Below are 22916 nucleotides of genomic sequence, written 5' to 3'. Positions count from 1 at the left end.
CCATGCCCAGGGATTGGCAGTGAATGTCAATATGAGGGCCGGGAATTTTCTTGAATTTATTTCTTGCATGTTTCTTAGTTTACATTATTTCATGTCATAATGTCAGAATTGATATCTTTTTATATCCAGCTCTCCTCAGAGAATTGAAATTTAGTGATAATTGAAATATTTAATAGTAGCTGTCCAATTTATTTTTTAAAGATTATTTGTATAGTGTATAATTCTTTTTCCACTGAAATACGCCAGTAATGGTTGTGTAGGTTTTGTGGAATGCACATATCAATATGGAAGTTAGAGAGAAACATGGTACTCTGAAACTCAAAGTCTTTGAATGTATTTTGCCAGTGTGTATTGGAAAGAAGACAAATGTTGACATATTTCTGCAGAAATCCTGTCATCTAGCCAAGTGTACTCATTAAAAATGACAGCAAAAGAGAAAAATTAGAAAGCAAAAGAGATTGAAAAAAACCCAAAGTCTGGGGAAAGACAAGAAAGAGGTGACAGGATTTAAAAAAAAAATATTTTCAGACTTAGGCAAGTCAATGAAAGAACAGCATGTTGTTCCCAGAATACCATGTCCCTGATATTAGATAACTGGAATCAGAAAAAAACCTGATCCAAGGAATCAGAAGATGATCAGTTCTGGTTATTGTATCTTTTCATGTAATCATCAAACTAGATATTTACAATTCCTATTATTTTTTTATTAAATAATTATGTCTTCATCATGCCACTCTTCTCTCACCAAGTGAACAGCATTCTGAAGTGGCTTCTTGCTGACTCTAAGGTCAACCCAGGAGAGCAAAGCTTTGCATAACTTTGCATAACTTGGATCCAGTTTTACCATCACCAACTTTTTTGGTAATAATATTTTGGCAAAACATGGCTGAGGATGAACAGCCTTAGACATGGTTTGGAGCCAGGGTTCTATTGCCTGACAAAGAGTGTAAAACAGTATTAAGGACAGGAATTCAGTATCCAGGATTGGAGTTTGGGGTCTGCATGGCTCTAGGTCTCAAATCTTCCTCAAGAGAAGATGTTCTGAGGGGCTTCACATGGGGCAGTGTCTGAAGACTCCTGTCAGCAGGTCATCCTTTCAAGTTCAGGTCAATATAAGGACTAACAGAACAATCAAATTAAAGTAAAAATAACTGCTCTTTTTTTAGTTTCAGAATTTTGAGCAAAAATTGAAGTAATTTACAAATTAACTCGACTTCTTGTATCCAGCTGTCCTCATTAAAGAGAAATGAATGGCTTCGCCACAAGGAACTTTCCTCTGTTCAGTGGAATGTGTCTGTGTGAGACATTCCAAGTAGAGGAGCAGAACTTAGTGCTGATTTCTGCCTTGTTTTCCCCTCAGAGGGAAGCACTAAGGTGCATTTTCCAGCTTGGAGGGGACTGTGCATCCAGTGGGATGCAGTTTCACACTGTGATCTTTGATGTGCCAATGCTGGGTACAGATGCTGGGAAGGGGTATTGCTGGATGGTGTTTGCAGGCTCACAGCTTCTGCCTGAAAGTCTCAGGGTGATGTGTGGTCTGTTTTACTGCCTGGGAGGAGATGAGATCCAATGACATGTTGTCAGAGGAAGGGATGGAATTATTGTGGATGCAAGACAAGTGTTCTGTGCCCACTCAGTGCTCCCTTCCTTGCTCTCTGGACTGCCTTTCTTCTTCGTATTACAAATTAATCACAAGATGCACTTGTTTCAGCTGAACTTCACGTCTTTCCATCTGATGGACAGCAAATAGTGGTCAAAACAGGAAAAAAAAGGATTAATCTGAGCAGCAGTGGAGTTTCTTTTGTGTTCCTTGGGCTGGAATTTAATAAGGGATCTGACCCTTAAAACTGAGTGGGCTAAAATCAAACACTTCACTGGACCCTAAGTGTTGTCAGAATTACACCCTTGGAAAAGAAATTCAAAGCCTGAGTATGAGGAAAATACAGAGGAGTGTGGTAGGGACTGGAGAGGTATTTAGCATTTGTGCTATCTGAGTCACGACTGTATCTTGTGATAAAGGCATGAAAAACAAAACAACAAACTTGTTTCCCCTTTGCTCTGAAGGTAGGCAAGTAGGCATCATTCATCCAGGGAAGGGATAGACCCTGAAGGCTACAGAAGGCTTCAAGCAATTTTTTTTCCTCTGCAGAAATGTAAATTTATTGTGCCTTTACATCCTGTGTCACAGAGCTCTCAAAAAATACATTTCTGCCATCCCTTTCTCTGGACTTTGCTTTGCCTACAGCTTCCTGCTCCTGGGAATGCATGGAGAAATGGTGCCTGCTTGGAGGCTGCTGCAGCTGAGGAGCCAGGTGGGGATCCAGGAGAAGTTCAGTCCCCCAGGACACCTGGTGATGCCTTAAGTTTTAGCTTTTATATTTTTCAGATCCTGTACTGGGTTAGTTTATAACTCTGATCTCTGTATAGAGTGTTAGTAAGCTCTCATCACAGTGTGCTAAGATGGCCTGAGAACCAAGGTCATCATCACAGCCTCAGGCCCAAAAAGTATAAGCAAAGGGGAGAGCAGACTGGGGGAATGTGGCTTCATTACCTGAAGCTGTAATTGGACAATTAACCCCTGATATGAAAAAAGACCAAACTTATATCTGTATAAAAAACTCCTGACCATGGTCCATCTTGGGTGTAGCCTCTGCCAGGCTCCTACACTGCCTAAGGTGTACCTGTTAAAGGCCTTTAATAAATCCTCACTTTGTTTTTAACTCTGTCTAACCTCTGTTCTAGGTAGCCAGTCCCAGGCATCCCTGGCAGTCTGTTGTGGCTCCAGGAGGTCTGTGGTGCTCCTGCCTCCCCATCCTCTCATTCTCCACAGGCCCAAAGTCAGCACACTGAAGTGAGTGAGTTTTATCAGCTGCACCCAGCTGGAAGTCTGGCCTTGTACCAGCCAGCCATGGTATAACTCAGACCATTCCATTCTCCCCAGCTCTCCTTCCATGAATTAGTAGCTGTAAAGCACAGCTATGAGCAGCAGCAAATCTTCCTATAATTTCTGCCTTCCAGAGCCAGGTAACAGTCCAGGTTTCCATCACCACTCTCTCCCCCTCTTTCTTGCTGTCTTTTAGGGACAGGTAACAATAATAGTCCATATTACACATCCTCCTTACAGCTAGATAACTAATGATTTTCACTGTGTGTCTGCCAGAATTAGGTAAATGCAATACTCCTCATTTTATATCTGTCTTAAAGGCAGTAACAGCAGTACTCTAAATTATGTACCTTTCTTCCTTTTTCTCTGTCAGGCAGATATTGTTATATTCATTTTATGTGTCTTTCCTGGAGCTGTAATAGTTTTCTTTGTATTTCCTCAGAGCTTATTATGGTAATGTTCCTACTGGATAACCCAAAATCATAAGTGGATATTTTTGAGTCATCTCTGCCATATTTTACCTGAAATATTTATTGCAATTTGAGTAATTAAAACAGTGTCCTGAGGTTAACAGCTCTCAGAAAGGTTGCTCTTTTCCCTTCTGGAGCTCTCCATGGACTGTCTTGGAGATGGAAGTGTTCTGTGAAGAGACCTCTGCCCACTCTTGATCCTGGGAGTGGCTGGTACATTCTGGAATTGAGCAGTGCTTTACTGATGCCTTTAGAAGGCTGACCTAGAACAGAGGCCAGACAGAATTAAAGAATAAAGTAGGGATTTATTAGGAGGCCTCAATGGATGCACCCTGGGCAGCACAAGAGCCCAGCCAGGGCTACACCCAAGATGAACCAAAATGATCACAAAATGCACAACCAGTGACAAGGTCTCTCACTTTTGTAAGTTTTGGTCCATTTGCATATTGGAGTTAATTGTCCAACTATAGCTTTAGGTTATGAAGTCCCATCCTTGTTTTTCTCTCTTCAGTCCCCATTGTTTATGCTCTTGGACCTGAGATTTGGATCATCTGTCCTTGGTCCCCAGCTAGAGAAGGAATTGTTTTATCTCCCTATTCTGTGAAGAGAGCTCACCATCCCCTACTATGAAGCTCAGTACTACACACTAAAGGAGTACAGAATCTGAAAAATATAAAATCTAAAACTTAAGGCATCATTACTGCCAAGTCACCAGGACTGTGGTGCTGAGAGGGGCTTGGCCTCTCCAGGTTTCAGAGAGCAGGTTGTCCCACATGCCTGCATGTTCATGTCCAGCATTTTGCCAGCTGAATTCCTCAGGGGAGGAGACTGCTCCTTCACAGTGCCTAATGCTCTCATTCTTGATTTTGATTTCAGCCCTCTTTCCTAGCTCACAATATGAAATTTACTGAGCACAGGCAGCTGAGACAAGCTTCACAAACTCAGCTATGACTCCTTGATTATTTTCTGGGATTTCATTGCTTGCTATACATTTTTCTTCAGACAGTACAAGTGTCTTCTCTGAAGCCATGATGGAGCAGAAAAAATACTGTGTGTTTAGGTGATCTTCCTCTTTGCTGCATGTATACTAAACAGGGTAACAAACCAGTAGCTGTTCCTCAATTTATGTAAAATAACTCCAAGCAGCAAGACCAACCTGAAAATCTCTTAATAAACTATTCAGTAAATGGATCTGTGTAAATAATACGCAGGAATAAATTGGAACTGATTTGAAAGCAGAGAAGGAGGGTTACGTTTATGGCATGGTTCAGAGATTATAAATTAAATCACACCAATTTTTTCTCCTGTTCCATCTTTTATTAGAGAATCAAAATTCAGATCAGGCTCATAAAAAGAGTTCCTTGTACTGCTTGAATCTCATAAGTGAGTCTGACTCTACTTGCAAGAGAACACTCTAAAAAAAAATTAAACTGCTGCCTGGCCATGCTACCAGCAAAAAAAACCTGAAAAGTAAAATACATTATAAGAAATACTTTGTTTGAATTTTGAGATGAAATGAAGTAGAAGCTGCTTAAAAAACCAATGTGATGTGGCTCCATGTTAGGGGCATAACATATGGAGAACTCTTAAACTTCATGGGAAATTAACAGATATAACTGAAGAGGGTAATTTCAGGAGTGTAGCCATAGAAGTTGATGGAGACCTGTGAATAACATTGCACCCAAAACTGTTATTAAAATTTCCACCTTATTGCCTGGCATGGACATGAACCACAGAGGAAATCAGTCAGAAGTATAAGGGTCTAATCAGGACAAGCCAGTGAGAATGGAGAGCATTCTGCAGCTTGGAAAGAAGCTGCAAAGTTCATTGCACTACATTTAGGAGAAGGGCTCCTAGCAAAGCTATTCTAAGTGAAGTTACCTTCAGCTTAGATGAGAAAAATATGCTGGCCATATTTTTTCATATAAAAGAAAATTGAATTCTTAGCCAGAATAAAGAGAGAAAAAAAATATTGGAATCTAGTGTGATTGTGAAATTCCCTCTGTGGTAATCTGATCTACAGCCCATCAGCTAGGGCAGGCTTTATCTGTCATTGCCTGACAAGGAGAATTTCTAAAGGAGAATATGTGGCCACTCCAGTCTTTGCCAGGTGTGGAGGGTGATGGGCACTGAAAGGCCACCAGATTGCATCCTGACTTTACATGTCAAATGTTCAATTTATCAAACTGTGGTAGGGTGTGATTATTAATGTGATTTCTGCCACAAAGTTTTGCACAACCCATCACAGGCTGGTTTTAGGCTCCCTGGAAACTTGACAAACCATGAGTTCACCCACACTTGTGGCCCCAAGATCTGTGGTACACAGGACCAAATAAGCAGGTTCCCTGTCCCAGATGAAGCCTTTTGAGATGATGCTCTGACAAAAGTCCCTGCCTGGTACTTGCCTTGTTGCATTGAATGAGTTAAAAGAAAGATTTGTACCTACTTGCTAATATAAGGAAAAATTTAAAATAGCTACTCTGGGTGTCTAACGAGGTCTGCCTGTCTCAGATAGCAACATTTCAACACAGGCAGCTGTAATAAAAACCAAAGAATTTATTGAGGAGGAATTGAAGAAGTTAAATTCTGATAATGGAAAATAATTTATATTGAGGTAGTTTTTCCATTTGTTTCAATCAAGGCCCTATCACTCAATTATTTCTGTATAAACCTGATAGGTTTTTACAGATTTAATATGTTCAAGTAGCTTATGCTTTTCAAGAGATCTGCTTTCAGTGATCTGCAAACACTTATGTTATGATGGAGGTGGAACTAAACAAAGAAAAGTTACATAAATGCCATGGAGCAGAGGCTTCATGTGTTAGGAATATTAAAAATAGCTCATCAGTGCTCACAGGGTCTGATTTCAGTAAAGCAGGCTATGTTTCCCATCCTTTTATGCATGACTTCAACTTGCAAACCATTACAGAATTGAGAAGTACCTGAATATCCAAAGCACAATGCCCCATGGCAGAACTCAAGAGAAAACAAGAGGGCTGAAGAGGGGAAACACATTTAATATTCATATATTAATTGACTGTAAAGTCAGAACATTCTGTTGCCTTTTTTTGCTTGGTCTTTAGTTAAGTGTGACTGTTTTGTGTCTGATTTTCATCAAGCTCCAGTGAAGCAGAACACAAAAGAGAAAATTCCTAAACAAAAATGTCCCCAGTGAAAATTGGAGTGGGATGATGCATGGTTTGGGGCTTTCTGTTTTCTGATGGGGCTCAGCTTTGAACTGCTGGATCCAGATTCTGTAAGGATTCAGGGACGGTCTTGAAGTCAGATTCCTTAACTCTGCTTTCAAGTTTCATGTGAATCCACACCAAATCTCTTCCTGCTCTTTTAGCCTGGCTTCACATATAAAATTTGTCTCTGGAGGGGATAGTCTGTCATTCTTTCCACAGTAACTTTGAAGCTGTTTATTCTAACCTTTCACAAGAGATCAGAAGACTCAAAATACAGTATTTCTATGGACATAATGAATATAAGCAACTGGATAAAGTAGAAAGAGTGTAGAACTCTTTGCCTGCTACAAATCAAGAGGTTACAGTGGACTCCTTCTCATACCCATCCAGAAGTTGGGAACCAGAAGAAAAACTCAGGAAAGGGCATTTTTCTTCTTAGGTTTCAAAAATCTAATCACAAAACACAGAGCCATGATATTTTAGGCTTTGATTATAAGATTTTCTCTTACCTGGAATTAGCAAACTGGATTTGCTGTGGTGGAGTACTGTTGTAATCATACTGTTGTTATTATATTCCTCAAGTCCATACCTTCTGGGTGGCTTTCTCACATGCAGCTCTTCCCAACAGTGCCATTCCTTGTGGCTTCATCAGGGCTTCTCCAGGGCTCTCAACCCACCCCCTTTTATCCTAGTAACCTTCACGAGCCACAGCTGCTGCCCAACTAAGGACTTTGCAGCTGTAGCTTATTTAGAATAACTAGAACTGGGGCAAGGCCACTTATACAGTACATAGATTTTACAGGGACTCCTACTATACTACTATATTTCCCCCTTTTCTTTTACTTAGAAGAACAGGCTTCATAGACATATTTACATACAATAAATATCTTTTACTGTGACTCAAAGGCCACCTATATTTCCCCAACACAATACATATCTTTTACTGCAACTCAATGGCCACATTACAATGCATACATTCCCCCATGACTCAAAGGCCATGTACAACACACACAGCTTCTTGCTCAAAGGCCATATTTCTCACAGCTCCTGGCTGCCACAGCTCCTTGATTCAATAGCTATGTTCTTCTGCAGCTCTTGGCTGCCTTTCCCACTGTCCTGGCTCAATGGCCATCCACAGCTCTTGGCTGTCTTATCTCTAGCACATCAATTATCACATCAGGGTCACCACTTGTTGTAATTATACTGTTGTTATTATATTCCTAAAGTCCATACCTTCTGGGTGGCTTTCTCACATGCAGCTCTTCCCAACAACACCATTCCCTGTGGCTTCTCCAGGGCTCTCAACCCACCCCCTTTTATCCTAGTAACCTTCACGAGCCACAGCTGCTGCCCAACTAAGGACTTCACAGCTGTAGCTTATTTAGAATAACTAGAACTGGGGCAAGGCCACTTATACAGTACATAGGTTTTACAGGGACTCCTACTATACTACTATACTACTATTACCTCTGAAAATTAATTTACGTACTCAAACCAGTTCAAAAACACACAACTGACCCCTGATTCACAAAGCATGAAAGAGTGATTGCAACCAGATTGTACTCCTGGAAAAAGGTGAAATAATTGAGTGAAGAATTATGGGTTTAGTTTTTCTGAGGTTTTTTTCCTATTTTATTCTAATTAATTTGGGGGACGAGAACAAAGAATGTGATCTCTCAGAGTGTTTCAGTCCTCTTCAGAGAAATGGAAAGAAACCCCAAGCAAATAAAAAAAATCTTGATTATTTCAAATAATTAATTCAATTTTTGGGGTTGTCAGGATGTTTGAATCCCATCAATTACTTACATGCAACAGGAATTCACCTGTGTTTATATTCACAAAGGCCTTGGAACTCATGCAGGAAAGTAATTTTTCTTAATCTCACTCACAGTATGGAAATCAAAGGAAGAGCTGTTTTAACAGGAAACCTCTGATAAGACTGGAGTGTCTGAGATTTCCCACGTGCCTTCCTGGGAAGGTTTCTGGCTGTCTCCTCCTGACAGCAAACCCTGGGTGTGAGTTTCCAGCCTTCTTCAGGTGTCCCTGAAACAAACTGCAGTGGGCAGGTGTCAGTAGATGGTTGGCTGACATTGAATGTACCAGCAGAACCAGCTGTAATTATATTAATTTTTTAAATTATATTAATTTTGAAGTGTTTGTAGTGATTTGGTCTTGATCACTCCCAGGAGGTGAGAAAGGATGAGGAATACTAGGGAAAGAATTAAAGGAATAGCTTTGGGGCCAGTTTTGGGGGAGGTGTAGCCCATGGCTGGCTTAGTTTACTCTCCATTCAAGCTGGATTTCAGGAAAAAGTTCCCACTCTATTCCATAGGTCTACCAACATAAAATAAGGCTGAATTCCTGCAAGGGGAAATCTTTCAGATCAATGTTGCAATGGAAAATAGATTGTCAAGATACACCAGATTAGGCATGGCAAATTTAGGATTTCAGAAGATAAGGAGTGAAGAGAGTAGTTTGCTTCTGGATATTCCATGAGCAATAAGGAGAAACAAGCTTTTTCTAGGGCTCGAGCAGACACCATATTGTATCTCCCATATTGTTTATTGTTGAATGTCCATCATGGTAAAGTTAGGCTTAGAGAAAGAAGGTAATTGGAAAACAATTTTTCAATAATTTTTTGCTTATCTTAAAAGCTAAGCTGGAAAATGGCATTTACCTGGTGTCAAGGGCTAGAGATAGGATTTCAAAAGGAAAGAAGGCCTTTTTCTCCATAAATATGTACATGTTTGTATGTATCTCCGTGGGAAGGCTCATATATATATAAAAACATGTATTTCAAACCTATAGAAATATGCATTTATAGGTATACATTAACCCTTTATAATTGCAATGAAAAGGACCATTCTGGCCATTAGGTCAGAGCCTGGTTGTCGTGGTATATTTGGAGGTGAGGATTAAGGGTAGACTTTACCCTCTAGAAAGACACAAGGAGGGTTTCCAGTGATGCTTGTACTAACAATAATGTGAGATATGTGGAAGTGAACGACTTCTTGAATATTTATATGCCAAACCAGATGTAGGTTTTCCTGAGTTTGTAGTTAGAATGAATTCAGATCACACTATTTTCAACATATATAAGGCCAAATAAATATTCCACAGGTCTAGATAGAGGTGTTATCATTTTTGTTTTAAGGCAAGCAATGTGCAGAACAGTTTTCACCCATGCATGGTGCTGTTTAGAGAACAGTCCTGACAGAGGCAAATACCTTCCTAGAACTGTTTTGTGTAGGCAGTTCTTACCTGTGTGTGGGGTGTTGCCAGGGATTTAAAAAGAAAGCAATGAGATATGCAGTTTCCTACTGGTTATTTTGAGGTTAAGAAGAAGAATGATGTTCGGTAGGAGCAAGTGGTCTCAGATTTGTTTCAATGCTTGGCTGGCTATGGGTTCCTGCCCAGCAGCTATCCCAGGGAGCACTGGAGCATGGTTTCCTGGCAGAAAGCACTCTGGAGAGTGATCCTCCACTCTTTCTGCTGTGCCCAGAGAGCTGTGTCAGAGGAGTGGGAGTTACACAAGCTCTCTTGATTTGGGTTGATTTGGTTTCCAAAAGGAGCAATCAGGAGAGCAGCTTTCTTCTGATTCTGCTGGATTTGGAGCAAAAGGTTTTCTAGGAACAAATGTTTTTGTGCAAGCCTCATGATTCCCCTGCTTTTTTCTGATCTGCCATCTAGCTGAGACAGAGGGCTTCTGAGAGAAAAAGCAGAAGTTAGAGAGGTAAAAGCTTTCAGGGGAATGGTGTTGTGCTTCAGACTCTCTGGGGTCTCTGTGGGCTGGGCAGCTAAGGCACATGAAGAAGGAGAAACATTGGATCCCAAAATGCCAAGCTCTACTCTGGAAATGAGACACAGGGCTCAGATTGCAGGTGTCTGTCCTGGGTCTTTCTAAACAGGATGGAGGGGATTGCTGTGTCATTGAGGAGCCTTGAAGTGACACAAACAAGTTAGTTCAGAGTGCCCTGTTGATGCCTTAAGATTTAGCTTTTATATTTTTCAGATTCTATGCTGCTTTAGTGTGTAGTTCTGAGCTCTGTATTAGGGGATGGTGAGCTCTCTTCAGAGAGCAGGGAGACAAAACAATTCCTTCTCTAGCTCGGGACCAAGGACAACCACCCAAATTTCAGGCCCAAGAGCATAAACAATGGAGACTGAAGAGAGCAAACCAGTAGGATGGAACTTCATAATCTGAACCTGTAACTGGACAATTAACTCCAATATGCAAATGGACCAGAATTTATAAAAGTGACAGACCCCGTGACCAGTCGTCCAGTTTGTGGCCATTTTGGTTCATCTTGGGTGCAGCCCTGGCTGGGCTCTTGTGCTGCCCAAGGTAGATCCATTGAGGCCTTTTAACAAATCCCTATTTTATTCTTTAACTCTGTCCAGCCTCTGTTCTAGGTCAGCCTGTACAAGGCATCACTGTCAGCCTTGGCGCTGTGATGAAAGTAAGAAGGGACCCACAGCACCCAAGAAATGTGTGGGTGGAGAAGGAGCCACTACAAAGATGCTCTGGCTTGTGCCAGAGAACAAAAAATGCAAACATTTAGTGGCATGGCATGGCTGGAATCAGGAGCTGTTTGTTATTACGACTCCAGATTGTCAATTGACTCCTGGATTATTGACATGGGCAGTGTGGCTCAGTGCCCCAGGGTGGGTAGCAGGGTCTCTGTGAGAGAACAGTGCTGCCATTACAAAGCTTAGGGCTAGTAACACTTCCACACTGGCAGTAGATAACAAAAAGGATGTCAATAAACAAATCTCAAACCCCCTCCCCTGAGTTTACCCTGAGTTTCCTGTGATTACAGCACAGTAGCATCAATATGTGCTTGGAGGGAAATGAGATCATTAAAAAATAGCAGAAATTTAGCAGCAGCAGATATGTCAAGCTGGGGAGTTGCAGGAACTACGGAGGAGATAGACAAGGTGAACTGGGGACAGAGCCTGGGGTCTCCGGGCCTCTCACACCTGGGAGTCATTTGAAATAGGAGCTGCTGGAGCCTGGTGGCATCACAGCTTGTCTTTTCCATGAAAACTTTTGTAGGTAATGTTATGCCCTGTTTCTGAATACAACAGTTTCCCCTTTGGAAAAGACTGCCTAGAGACAAGTTTTGCAGAAAATAAAGTACATACAGACTCATTCAGCAGTGCTGCTATGCCAGTGAAGGGTAGGAATAAATCCCCCAGAGAAGGAAAAGTGCAGGGAGACTGGCAGCCCTATGCAGTGCATGTGGCATACAGAAACGTACAAGCTGAGTCCAAAGCTCTCAGCATGGCCCTTGGAGTCAGAGAAATTCCTGAGCATGGAGGTAGGCAGCGCACTAGAGCCTGCCAAAAACATCCTGTCAAAAGCACTTCATTATACTGGCTGGCAAGGGTCAAAAAGGGTATATCATGCCACTTGGCCTTGTTGAGTATCTGTTGCTCGTGTCCCATTCATCCAGCTTAAAATGAAATAAAATAAAAAACACCTCCAAGGGGAGACATCTGAGTGAGGAGTGGAGAAGCAAAATATGTCCCATAAAGTCCATGTCTGAAAGAGCCCTGGGGGGCAGGACCCTGCTGCCAAAACCTCTCACCCCTGCAGTGTTCCCTCCACTCTTATTACACCTGTGCAGCCATGATGTTTTATGAAAAATCCTTTTGCTAGGATTTTTTCTCCTGAGAAGCCTCAGAGGAAAAGAAAAACAATAATTATCTGCTGCTGTGGGATGCAACAGGTGCATCTTTGATTAGTCCATGTTGGTTTTTTCTAATTAATGGCCAATCACAGCTTGCTTGAACTCTCTGAGAGTCACGAGCTTTTGTTATCATTCCATTCTTTTTCTATTCCTTTCAAGCCTTCTGATGAAATCCTTTCTTCTCTTCTTTTTGTATAGTTTTAATATAATATATATCATAAAATAATAAATCAGCCTTCTGAAACATGGAGTCATCTCTTCCCTTGTCCTGAGACCCCTGTGAACACCACCACACATCTGGAAAATCCTGGTAGTCCTCCAGTGTAGCTCATTTAAGGGTTACAAAAGTGCTGAATGCATATGCAGTCTTAATAAATCCTGTTCCTTTCTTGTGATTTTGTGTATTTTAATGGCAATTTGCAAGGGCTGTTCCAACAACACATAAGCAAAGCATCTAAACATTTGTGATGTTGTGTAGCTGCTGCAGTTGGTTTGCTATAGAAGGTGGATGTCATATTGGATAATATTATTTGTGTTCTTTTGCTTTTGAGACTGCCAGGATTTTGTAAAATCACACTTGTGTGAAATGAAGTCCCTCCTCTGAGGCTATGGAGCAACAAGGAAAGAAAAGATATTCATGCTTGTGCTTTTCTCCACAGAGCTGGAAATCACCTTGTGGCTTTTCTTGGTGAAAAGCCCTTAAAAGTGGCTTTTTAAGGCCAAAGAAAAGTCTGAAGGACAAGGACTCAGCTGCCCAATCCATCAGCTGGTAACTCCAAGGAGAGCTTTCCCACAGCAAATCTCTGCATTGTCCCCAGTGTGGGGCACCTGGGGACACTTTGTCCTGAGTTGTTTTGCTTTGTGCCTTCTCCAGGCAAACACAGGTGTGCTCTGCTATGTCAAGATTCCACATCCATCAGCATATATGGTCTCAGCCAGTCTTTTTGGAGGGGTAAATATTTTTTTATGTCTGGATGGATGACTCTTTTAGCTGTTTTTTGAAAACCTGGAAACTCACACATAATGCTAAATATATTAGTTACATATACAGCCAGTTTATTTCCAAGTAGTCTCATTTGGCTATGATCATTTGGGTAACTGCTCTGTAATGTGTACCTGAAGAGTCCTAGAAAATCTTTTATTGGCAAATAAGAAATAATTCTAACCTTCAGTAATTGTGAAAAATGGAGAAAAAAACCCTTAATAAATATGTATCTTTCTGGGGTTTTACATTGGTTCACTTTTTATTAGCTTGGTAAAGCAATTTTCAAAATTACATTTGAGGGCTTTTAAATGACTGCAGTCTCTGGACATACTATCTTTGAACTATTCAATACATTTGTACTGTATTTTTCTGCACAGTATACATTTAGCTCTCTTTTCTTCTTTGTGAGAGAAATATTGATTCATTGATTTAAAGTAAGTTAATTTAGGGTGGAAATCATCATCCTCATGGACACTGAAATACATCTGATCTTCCCCTGATGTCCATCCACATGGCAGGGCACAGTAACAAATGCACAACAGTGAAATGCATTTGGTGCCCAGTCCACTCAGCTGTGCTCTTCCACAAGGAGTTCCAGACAGGATTTTAGTAAATATTCCTTGGGCTGTTGAGGTTTGGTGTCACCATCATATTTTCTGAAAAATCCCCTTGCCCAGGATTTCTCTCCTGGGAAGCTGAGAAGCCTCAGAGAAAAGGAAAACAATAATATCTCATTTGCTTCTCCTGTGTTTTGCTGCTTTGGAATGTGGTTTGGAGATTGTTTATCCAACAGGTGAAGTGTTTTTACCTCTTGGCCAATCAGGGGCCAAACTGTGTCGGACTCTGAGGAGAGAGTCACAAATTTATCAGTAGTATATTTTAGCCTTCTCTCTGTATCCTTTCTGTATTCTTTAGTATAGTTCAGAATAGTATTCTTTAATATAATATAATATAGATCATAAAATAATAAATTAGCCTTCTAAGAACATGGAGTCAAATTCATAATTTCCTCTCTTTGACAGAAAATACCCCAGTTTAGGGTGGAAAGGATGCTGCCAGGAAGCTTGGGAGAGGCTGGAAGCTTGGTTTTGCCTATAAAAGCTGGATGTTGACGTGTAAAAACATGGTAGGTGCAGGCAGATGGCTGAAGTGAAGAAAGCAACACAGTGTTATTAGTCTGAATGATTGTTAATTCATAATGCAGATAGAAATCTACACCTGTGCCTTTCTGTATTTTATATTTAGTGTACGTATTTATTTATTTTGTATGTGTAATCTCAAATTTGTGTTCAGCTTGAAGCCCACAAAGAGCCAAAAAGTTTCCAATTCCTCACTCCCTGGACTTCAAGGCTCAGCTGTAAGCAAGTTTTGGGAAAGGATATTCTCATTTCATTTTGTGAAGCTTTTTCTTTATTTTATTTTATTTTGCTAAGTTTTAGTGTTTGTTCTGTTATTCCTCTTTGAGGGAGGAAATTTATTCTAGTGGTGAGTTGAGACTTGACATGTTGCAATTAACAACCTGTGGGTTAGATATATTTAGACAATTATGAAAATCTTTCATGCCACTTGTAATTTGGAACAGTGTGGGGTTAGCAGAGAGCTGAAAGCAGTGCTCACTGCACACCAGTGACCACATTCATCTTGCCACAGTGACACCAAAACATTTTCAAATGCAGTTTTTTGATGCTTCTATGAAGGTGACCTAAACCCAAGCCTCACATTCAGCTGCTTTAACCTGCACCCCCAGTGCCTTTCCCTGGGCAGCCACTCCTTCCCCAGCCACCCAGGGTTGTTGTGACCCTAGTCTAGGACCTGCCACTTGGTCTTGTTGAATATCTGTCGCTCTTGTCCCATTCATCCAGCTGAAAATGAAATAAAATAAAAAATCTCCCATCAAAAATAATATAGAAGCAGCCTAAGGGGGCTATCTCTGCAATAAATTTAATTTTATTCTCTGAATCCAAATGGGATTTTTTTTTTACTGTGACCGCTGGAGCACACTACAAAAATGGGGATAAATTTTATCTTCTAAAGGGTCACTATAAGGTCCTCATTTGTGTCCAGAACAGCTTTTCCTACAGCTGTCATAACCCTGTGGACACATTGTCACAGGTGACTCAAATATTCTGTGTTTTACTTGCATGCAGAGGGTTTTAATTCTTCTGACTCCTAACCAGCACCATGAGTGCCCCGTTCCTCTTTTGAAGTATGGCTTAGAAACGTAAGAAGAAAGAAAGAACCCTTTTTATTCCCTTAGAGAGATTTCTTTAAAGTGTCTTGCTCCAAATGGCTTCAACTAACCTTCCCAGAAACAATTAAAATAGAAAGAAAACTTGAACCATGAAGGCTAAGGAAAATTAAAAAAAAAATCATCTGCCTATGCAAAGAAACCTTGACACAATGCCTAAAATGAGTTCATAAGATGTACAGACACTGTGGTAATGAATTCATATCATTAGTGTGATGAAAATAGCAAATTATGTTAATGAATATGGAAAGAAACAAATGTATTTAATGGGGACTTCTGGTGCCAGACATGGAAACTTTGTCTAAAAACGTTATAGTTTTGCATTTACAAACTCTTCTGCTTTCTGCTCTTCTGGCTTCTTTGGTGAATTCATGTAATTAAAAGATTGGAACAGCTTCTATCTGTCCCATAGGGGAAAGCTGAAAATTGGAGGTATTTGGCATTGCCAGCACCCCACAAACCTGGTTAGGGGTATTGGAGCATCTCTCCTACTGCCCTCACATCTGCTAATGCAAAAAACAGGATTTGAAGAATGTTTCCTGTCTGTGTACCACCTTTAGAGTTAGTCAAGTCTATTCCTGTTCAAATATTCTTAAATCCTGTTTTTTTCCTCTGGCTCTATTGAGATAAAGCTTGAGATTCTGTTTGTGGAGGCTGATTTTTCATATGGTTTCCAGCATGGCATTTTAAAAATGCTTTTTTTCCTCCCTCCACTTCTGTGATTTTAAAATGGCCAGATAGATTAGAATTTAGGCACACAGAAATATATGGCCTTCAAAACTCACCTCTTAGGAAATATAGCTTAGTGCTGGACGTGGAGGGGTCAGACAAATTTGAAATCACATACAATTGCTCACCACATTCCCTGCACAGATACAGAGTCCAGGTGTGCAACAAAATTGCATAAAAGGCAGAGAGAGGAAGGGAAACAAATGAAGCTTTGCTTCTGTCCCTTTTAATGCTGCATGTTGCCTCCTAAAAATACTTATTTATCAAAAGCTAAAAGGACAAAGGGGGTTATTTTCCTCCCTGGAGGACCTTACAAGGGCCTTCTTTAACTTGCTGAAGAGCAGCAATGATAAATAGCACAATGTTGTTTTAGCTGTATGGCACACTGCATTTTTCCTGTCATGGGTATGAGGCAGGAGAATGCTGCTCTGCTCTCTGCACAGCAGGAATTCCCTCCAGTGACTGTCAGGAGTTACTAAAGCTTCTCCTCAATGAAAAACATGGATTAATACCTAATAATAATCCCTAATAGTATTAATACCTGGTAATACTTTGGAACAGAGAGAATTGTGGGGGTACCAGTCAGTCTCATTATCTGAAGGTCATGATCCTCACATGGGGCACCAGTTGTGGAGGTCCCAGTTGTGGGTTTCTCTGGGTCTGGATTGAAGGCACTTGAGACAGTAATTCATGTTCAGACTCAGGCGTTTATTATTTCTTATCAGTAAAACAGTCTCACTGCTGTGAGTTTGGCAGCTTTTCATCAGAAGGCACAAAATGGCCAATAATCCCTTCTTACAAGGTTTTTTAAGACTAAACTATCCAATTAAGAACTGACACCTGGATTATTTTCCCTTTTAACCCCATAACTGATCCCAAAGGGCCCCCAATGCAGACTTTTCTGCCCAATTACAAAATGTCAACCAAACCCATAAAGAAGAAGGAAGAAGAAACATGAAGAAGAAACCCAGGACAACACCCTGTGCCCTCCATCTTGCTTCCATCCACAACATACTAAAAATCCCACAACCTAAATTTCTCAGCAAGTGATACACCTACACTGCTCTCTATAATCTATTTCGCACATTTGTGGGTTCCTTGAAGTCTGGGAAACTTTCTCCATGAATGAGGGTCAAAGTCAGTGCTCCCCTGGGGGTCAGAGCACCCCAGAACAGACAGAGAAATATTCCCTGGGTTTCCACATAGAATGAAGGGCCTGATGCTTCTCATCTTCCCAACACAAAGGTGTTCCCCTGGAACAGAGTTTAATCTTCATTTCAAATCTCCTGCAGTGTTCAATTCTCCAGCAGTGTTTTCAGTATGGGAAGCAGAGTTGGGACTCTCTTGTAGGAGAGGATGGGATTTGGGTGGGTATGATGACCCACATCCCCTTTCTCTGTGTGTTCAGGAGGCAGCAAACCCAGCATATCCAGAGTATCCTGGCTGCCTGCAATGCACACTTCCCTCTCACTGTTAAAAAAATGCAGCACACTCCTAAAACTTCCCGTGCTAATTGCTGACACAACCAGAATTATGTAGTCATAAAGAGAGAATTTTACTGTTGCATGGGGAATTATTTAGAGTAGAGAAGTATGTGAATGCCGAATTCTCTGAATGATTTCTGTGTGAATTTCACATTTAACTTATGGTAAGTACCTTGATAAAAGCCCTGAGAGAATAATTCCATCTTGTAACTTTTCCATGATTGCTATTGTATGGGTTATCAATCTTACACTTTACATTTAGATATGCTAAATAGGGCTTTTCTTCCATTAATAATCAGAAAATTTCCCCTTTTTTGTGTACTTTTCAGAATTAAAATCAGTATTAACATTATTTGGCTATCTGTTTGGACAGGGAATTTCAGTGATGAGAGAAAGAAAGTTAATTTAATTTTTAGATGAAGATTACTGGGTGGAGAAGAGCTACACAAAGGAGAATTTATAAGATGACTCCTCTCTAGCAGGTTCATGAGCAGCCTGAAATGAGGAAAATTCTTTTATTTTTGCAGCAAGTAGTTTTACAAGGTCCTCCCTGCCTTAAAAGTAACATGCTTATTCTGTAAACTCTAAAATGTGGGCTGCCAGTGTAAGCATGTTTTGCAGGCTCTCAGAGCCCTGGGGTGAATGGTGCTAGCAGCAGTTTGCAGCCCCCAAATGGAAGCTGCAATTCTGCAATTCTCCCTTAATTTTGAGCCTTTTCTGGTCTCAAGGCTACTGCACAAGCCTTTTTCCTCTAACAGAAACCCTGCAGCAAGCACAAACGTGTTTACAGGTGAATTATTATTTACAGGTGAATTATTTCTAAGGGCCAACTTTATCTTTAAGAGGCTGATCTCACTGGGAGAGTCCTGTATGGTCCAGAGAGGCTCTTTCCCAGGGGAGTGGATTGTTGGGATGATAGTTACTGTGTTAGTGCAGGGCTAGAGCCTCTCATGTGCTCCTGAACCCTCCTCTGACAGGTCTTATCCTGGCTAGCACAGAAGCAGAAACCAGAATTTTTACCATATCTGAAGGATGCCATTCTTTCCTGTCTCAACTTTCTTCTTTGAGGTTATTCAAATTCTTTCGGTGTTTTCCACAGAAGTTTTTTTGGGTTTTAAAATTTTTTTCTGCATTTCTGATTCTGTTCAGTGCTCCAATCTAAGCTCACAGCATCTGATTTTTTGGAAATGAAGAGCCTGAATGTTGTGCCTCACCAGTTCCTGACAGATGAGAGAAGGGTGGGACTGGGTTTGTGGTCTGTTTGGTGTTGTTTGTTTGCCTTGTTATACATACATATATATATATATATATATATATATATATATATATATGTAAGTAAAGAACTGTTATTCCTTTTCTCATCTCTTTGCCTCAAAGCCCCTTAACTTCAAAGTTACAATAATTTGGAGGGAAGGGGGTCATATTTTCCATTCCAAGGGAGGTACCAGCCTTCCTTGGCAGACACCTGTCTTTCAAACCAAGACATTGTTCCACTTTGTTTTTTTCTTTTCCCAGGGTTTAATTTTGTTTCTTTCTTATTTTTCCTTCCAGAGGAGTCAAACCCAAGGGTGTGCACACATAGACACTGCTACCACTCATCCCACACGTGACTGCTCTTTCAGGTAGGGCAGAGACACTTCTGGGTGTGGAGCAGAGGCAGAAGTTCTCTGCATTAGTCCAGGGTGATAAATGTTGGTGACCAAAGGCTCTTTGCAGAAGGTTTGCAGACAGCCTGTCCCAGTTCACACAATTCTCATTATTCTTCTGGGAGGTTTTTTTGCACTCACATTGTGAGTCTAGGACTTCTGCCTCTCAAGAGCTCAGAACAGACCCTGATTTTTAAGTGATTTAGTTTCAAGTGTAAACTTTATACAGGCAGTTAAAAAGTGAAAGCTCTCTGTTACAGAAAATGGTGTTTATTCTCTTTTCCTCAATTCCCTCTCCTGTAAATGAGGTCAGCAATGTTATGAATCCAACATCATTAGTGGTTGCAAAGTGTTTTGAGATCTCTGAATGGAAGGACTTATATAAGTGGGAAAGTCTTATTAGGATAATTATAATTGCCAACTGTACTGGCACAATATAGATCACTTAATGAGTTATTTGGCTTTTCCTTTCTCTCCCTTTCTCCTGCTCAGCTCCCCTAAGCCACATAAATAGACTGATTTTTAATTGGCAACTTTAATTTCTAGCAACTGGATTTCTCTCCGAAGTTCAGACTCAGCAGCAACGTTTAGAAAATGCAAGTTGGTTTCAGATCAATTGGAATTTGCAGGGCCGCAGTAAAAAGGAAAGTCTCTGTGCTCCTTGAACTAGAGAAACACAACTGAAAGTGCCTTTTGAATTCCCATCACTTTTCACTGCATTACCCTGGCGTGCTTACCATTCTCAGGTGCTTGTGACCAATCTGTTAAAGGGAAACTGGGGAGTTTAGACTGGTGAGTGACAGGACAGAGCTAAATGGTCTCTGGGGAAAAGAAATCCCTTTTGTACCTTGGTCTCCCATTTCCCTTGTGTTGGTTTGCAGAGTAAAAGAAACCCCCTTTGCACCTTGGTCTCCCATTTCCCTTGTGTTGGTTTGCATGTGTGATCATCAGGAGCTGATGTAAAGATGGGATGATAAGACCAGCTTGTATTAGGACATAAAATACTATTGATAACCAGGCAACTTCCTCCCCATAGAACTTTTTCTCTCAGCTCCAGCAACCACTCATGTTCATCCCTGGGAAGCAGCTGCTTGAAACTTTATAAAAGTAGATTAAGACAAATATTAATAGTTAAGGAATTATGATCTCCTTGTAGGTATTATTACCTTCCAGGCAGTAATATCAATGCTTAAATCAGTAGGAATTTATTTTTTGTTGAGCCTTGAACATTTGATCTAAAATGAAATGTGGAGCATTCTGGAAATGGCAAGGATGTTGACTGTATGCCCTTTCTTTCCTTCCTTACTTCTGGTCTGTTAGAAGTAGCCTTAGACTCCTCCACTTGTCCTTAGAAGTGATCCCAGAGGTTGTTTGCCCATGCATGGGAACACATTTTATATAATTGCCATAATAAGGGCCCAGTACTTTATTATCATGCCTGCTATACAACATTTAGCTGAAACTCACACCTACAGATCTGTCCATTTCTGTTAAATGTCTTTCAGATATGCAAATCCCAGTCTGTATTTGGTGCTGCATCAATATTTTTCTCTGTTAGTAAATCAAACCACTTAGAGAGCAGCAAGACAAAAGCACAGGTACTACTCTGTCTAACTTTCCTCAGTAGCTGATATTTTCTTGCTCTGTTCTTTAGGATGTAATGTTCACCTCAGCAGACTCAACCATACTTTTAAAATATGGGGAAGGCAGATCTATGAATACTGAATTGTGCCTCAGGCTCCTTCTGAAGCAGCATAATGGGTTGAACTCTTCCTCTTGCCCTCCTCACACGCCTTTCACTTGCTGGAGAGAACACCTTACATTGTAAGAGCTGCTGTCAGGTTTTTCCCTTGGACAAGGTAAGAATTTGCATCTTCCTGCCATCCTCACTAAAGATAATGCTGATGTTTACAACCCCTGGAAGCCCTTAGATAAATGTACTGTGTCCACACTGCCTGCCTTGAATCCAAAATGTTCTGGCAGCAATCACACCCTGTTCAACACTATCAGCTCCAGCAGAGACCTGTTGCATGTCTAATTAGCTCTGAATCTCTGTGTATAAATAAATATCTGCATGCCCAAGTCAAAAAGCACTCGACATGAAAGCCCCAGGACATCACCAGGGCTCTGAGGGAATTGTGCCTCATGTCTGCTCAGCCTCACAGTTCCCACCTTGTTCTTGGTGCTCAAGATAATGTTTCTGGTGCCCTGGGGTTGGAACATGCTCAGAGTTGAGCTGGTCAGGGTGCAGCTCTGGGGTCTGGCTACAGGATCCATTTTGGGTCTCTTGCTTTGTGTGTTCCTGCAGTGCTCATGATACCTTTTTTTTTAATGTTATTTTTAAAGGGCTTTCCCTTCACTTCAAACAGAAATTGCTAATATTGAAGGTATGTTACAGTTTCTAAAATCAAAGGGAATAAAGTGGAATGGCCAGCAGTGTGACCAGTGCCACCAGTGTGTGTGCTGAGCAAGTTTCCATTACATGCTTCACTTCTCACTGACAGCTCTGCTTCTGGGGACCCATGTGGCAGAGCAGATTGCTGTGCTTACAGGTTGAGGGCATTCCTGGGGCTCTGGGTGAGTGACTGAGAGCAAGGAGGCATTTATAGAATTCGGGAACATTTTGTCTTTCCTTGCCATGGAATATTCCTATGCTCTTAAAATACCCCACAGTTCTTTCAGTCAGTACTGAATGCTTTGATTTCTGCTCTTCTGTGGGGGAGATGTGTTCTGGAATCTCTCCTTGCCTCTTCCTCCCAGATTTTGTGAGGAGTTGGACCAGGACTGTGTGCTGGGTGACAGGTCCAGGCATTCCCATCCGCTGCTGGCCAGAGGAGCAGTGGGAAAAGCTGAGGACGTAGAGTGAATAAATCAGTAAAGAAGAAAAAAAAAGATAGAATTTGCTGGCTCAGTGGGGACCTGGCAAACCCTAATAGTCCCTAAATGGAAAAGAAGATAAAAGGAAATTCTCAGCTAGTTCACCCTGAGGTTTGCAAAGAAAACTTGTTTAGCTTTTCTTTCAAAAAGGCATTTCTTTGTTTAAATATTGACCAATCATTTTAAAAGGAGAAAAGATTTAGAAAAAGGATCAATAATCTGAGATGAAGCATTTTATTTTGAAATGAATGGAGCATTTATCCAAAATTACATTTTGAGGGGTTTGGTCCTTCTTTTTATCAGCTGAAAGATATTTTTACTTGGTCTGGAGATAATTGTTTTGTTTCAGCATTACAAACTGCTGCATCATTTCAGGGTGACATGAACAGGGGAGACTCAAATTATTGTTTATTAGCTATGGACAGTGATGCTAAGGGAATTAATTCTTGGACTTGGGATTTTTAATGCCGTTTTCCTATGCTTTATGAATTTTGGTTAATCCTTGCTTGCTGCCTGCTTGCATTAATCTTTCTTTAAGCACCTCTTTAAATATGAGTCTGGCAGCATTTTTTTAGTTTGGGGTTTTTTTTCCCTCTGTTTATTTGTTCTTTTTTAATTGTTCCACCGATGGAATGTAAGGTATCACAAGGGGAGAGGGAAATGTGGATCAGGACTGGGCCAGGCTCAGCTGCAGCATTCCTGAAGGTGTAGC

This window comes from Melospiza georgiana, chromosome 7 (assembly GCF_028018845.1).
Source record: "Melospiza georgiana isolate bMelGeo1 chromosome 7, bMelGeo1.pri, whole genome shotgun sequence".
Classification (NCBI taxonomy): Eukaryota; Metazoa; Chordata; class Aves; order Passeriformes; family Passerellidae; genus Melospiza; species Melospiza georgiana.
This window is presented reverse-complemented; position numbering follows the sequence as displayed.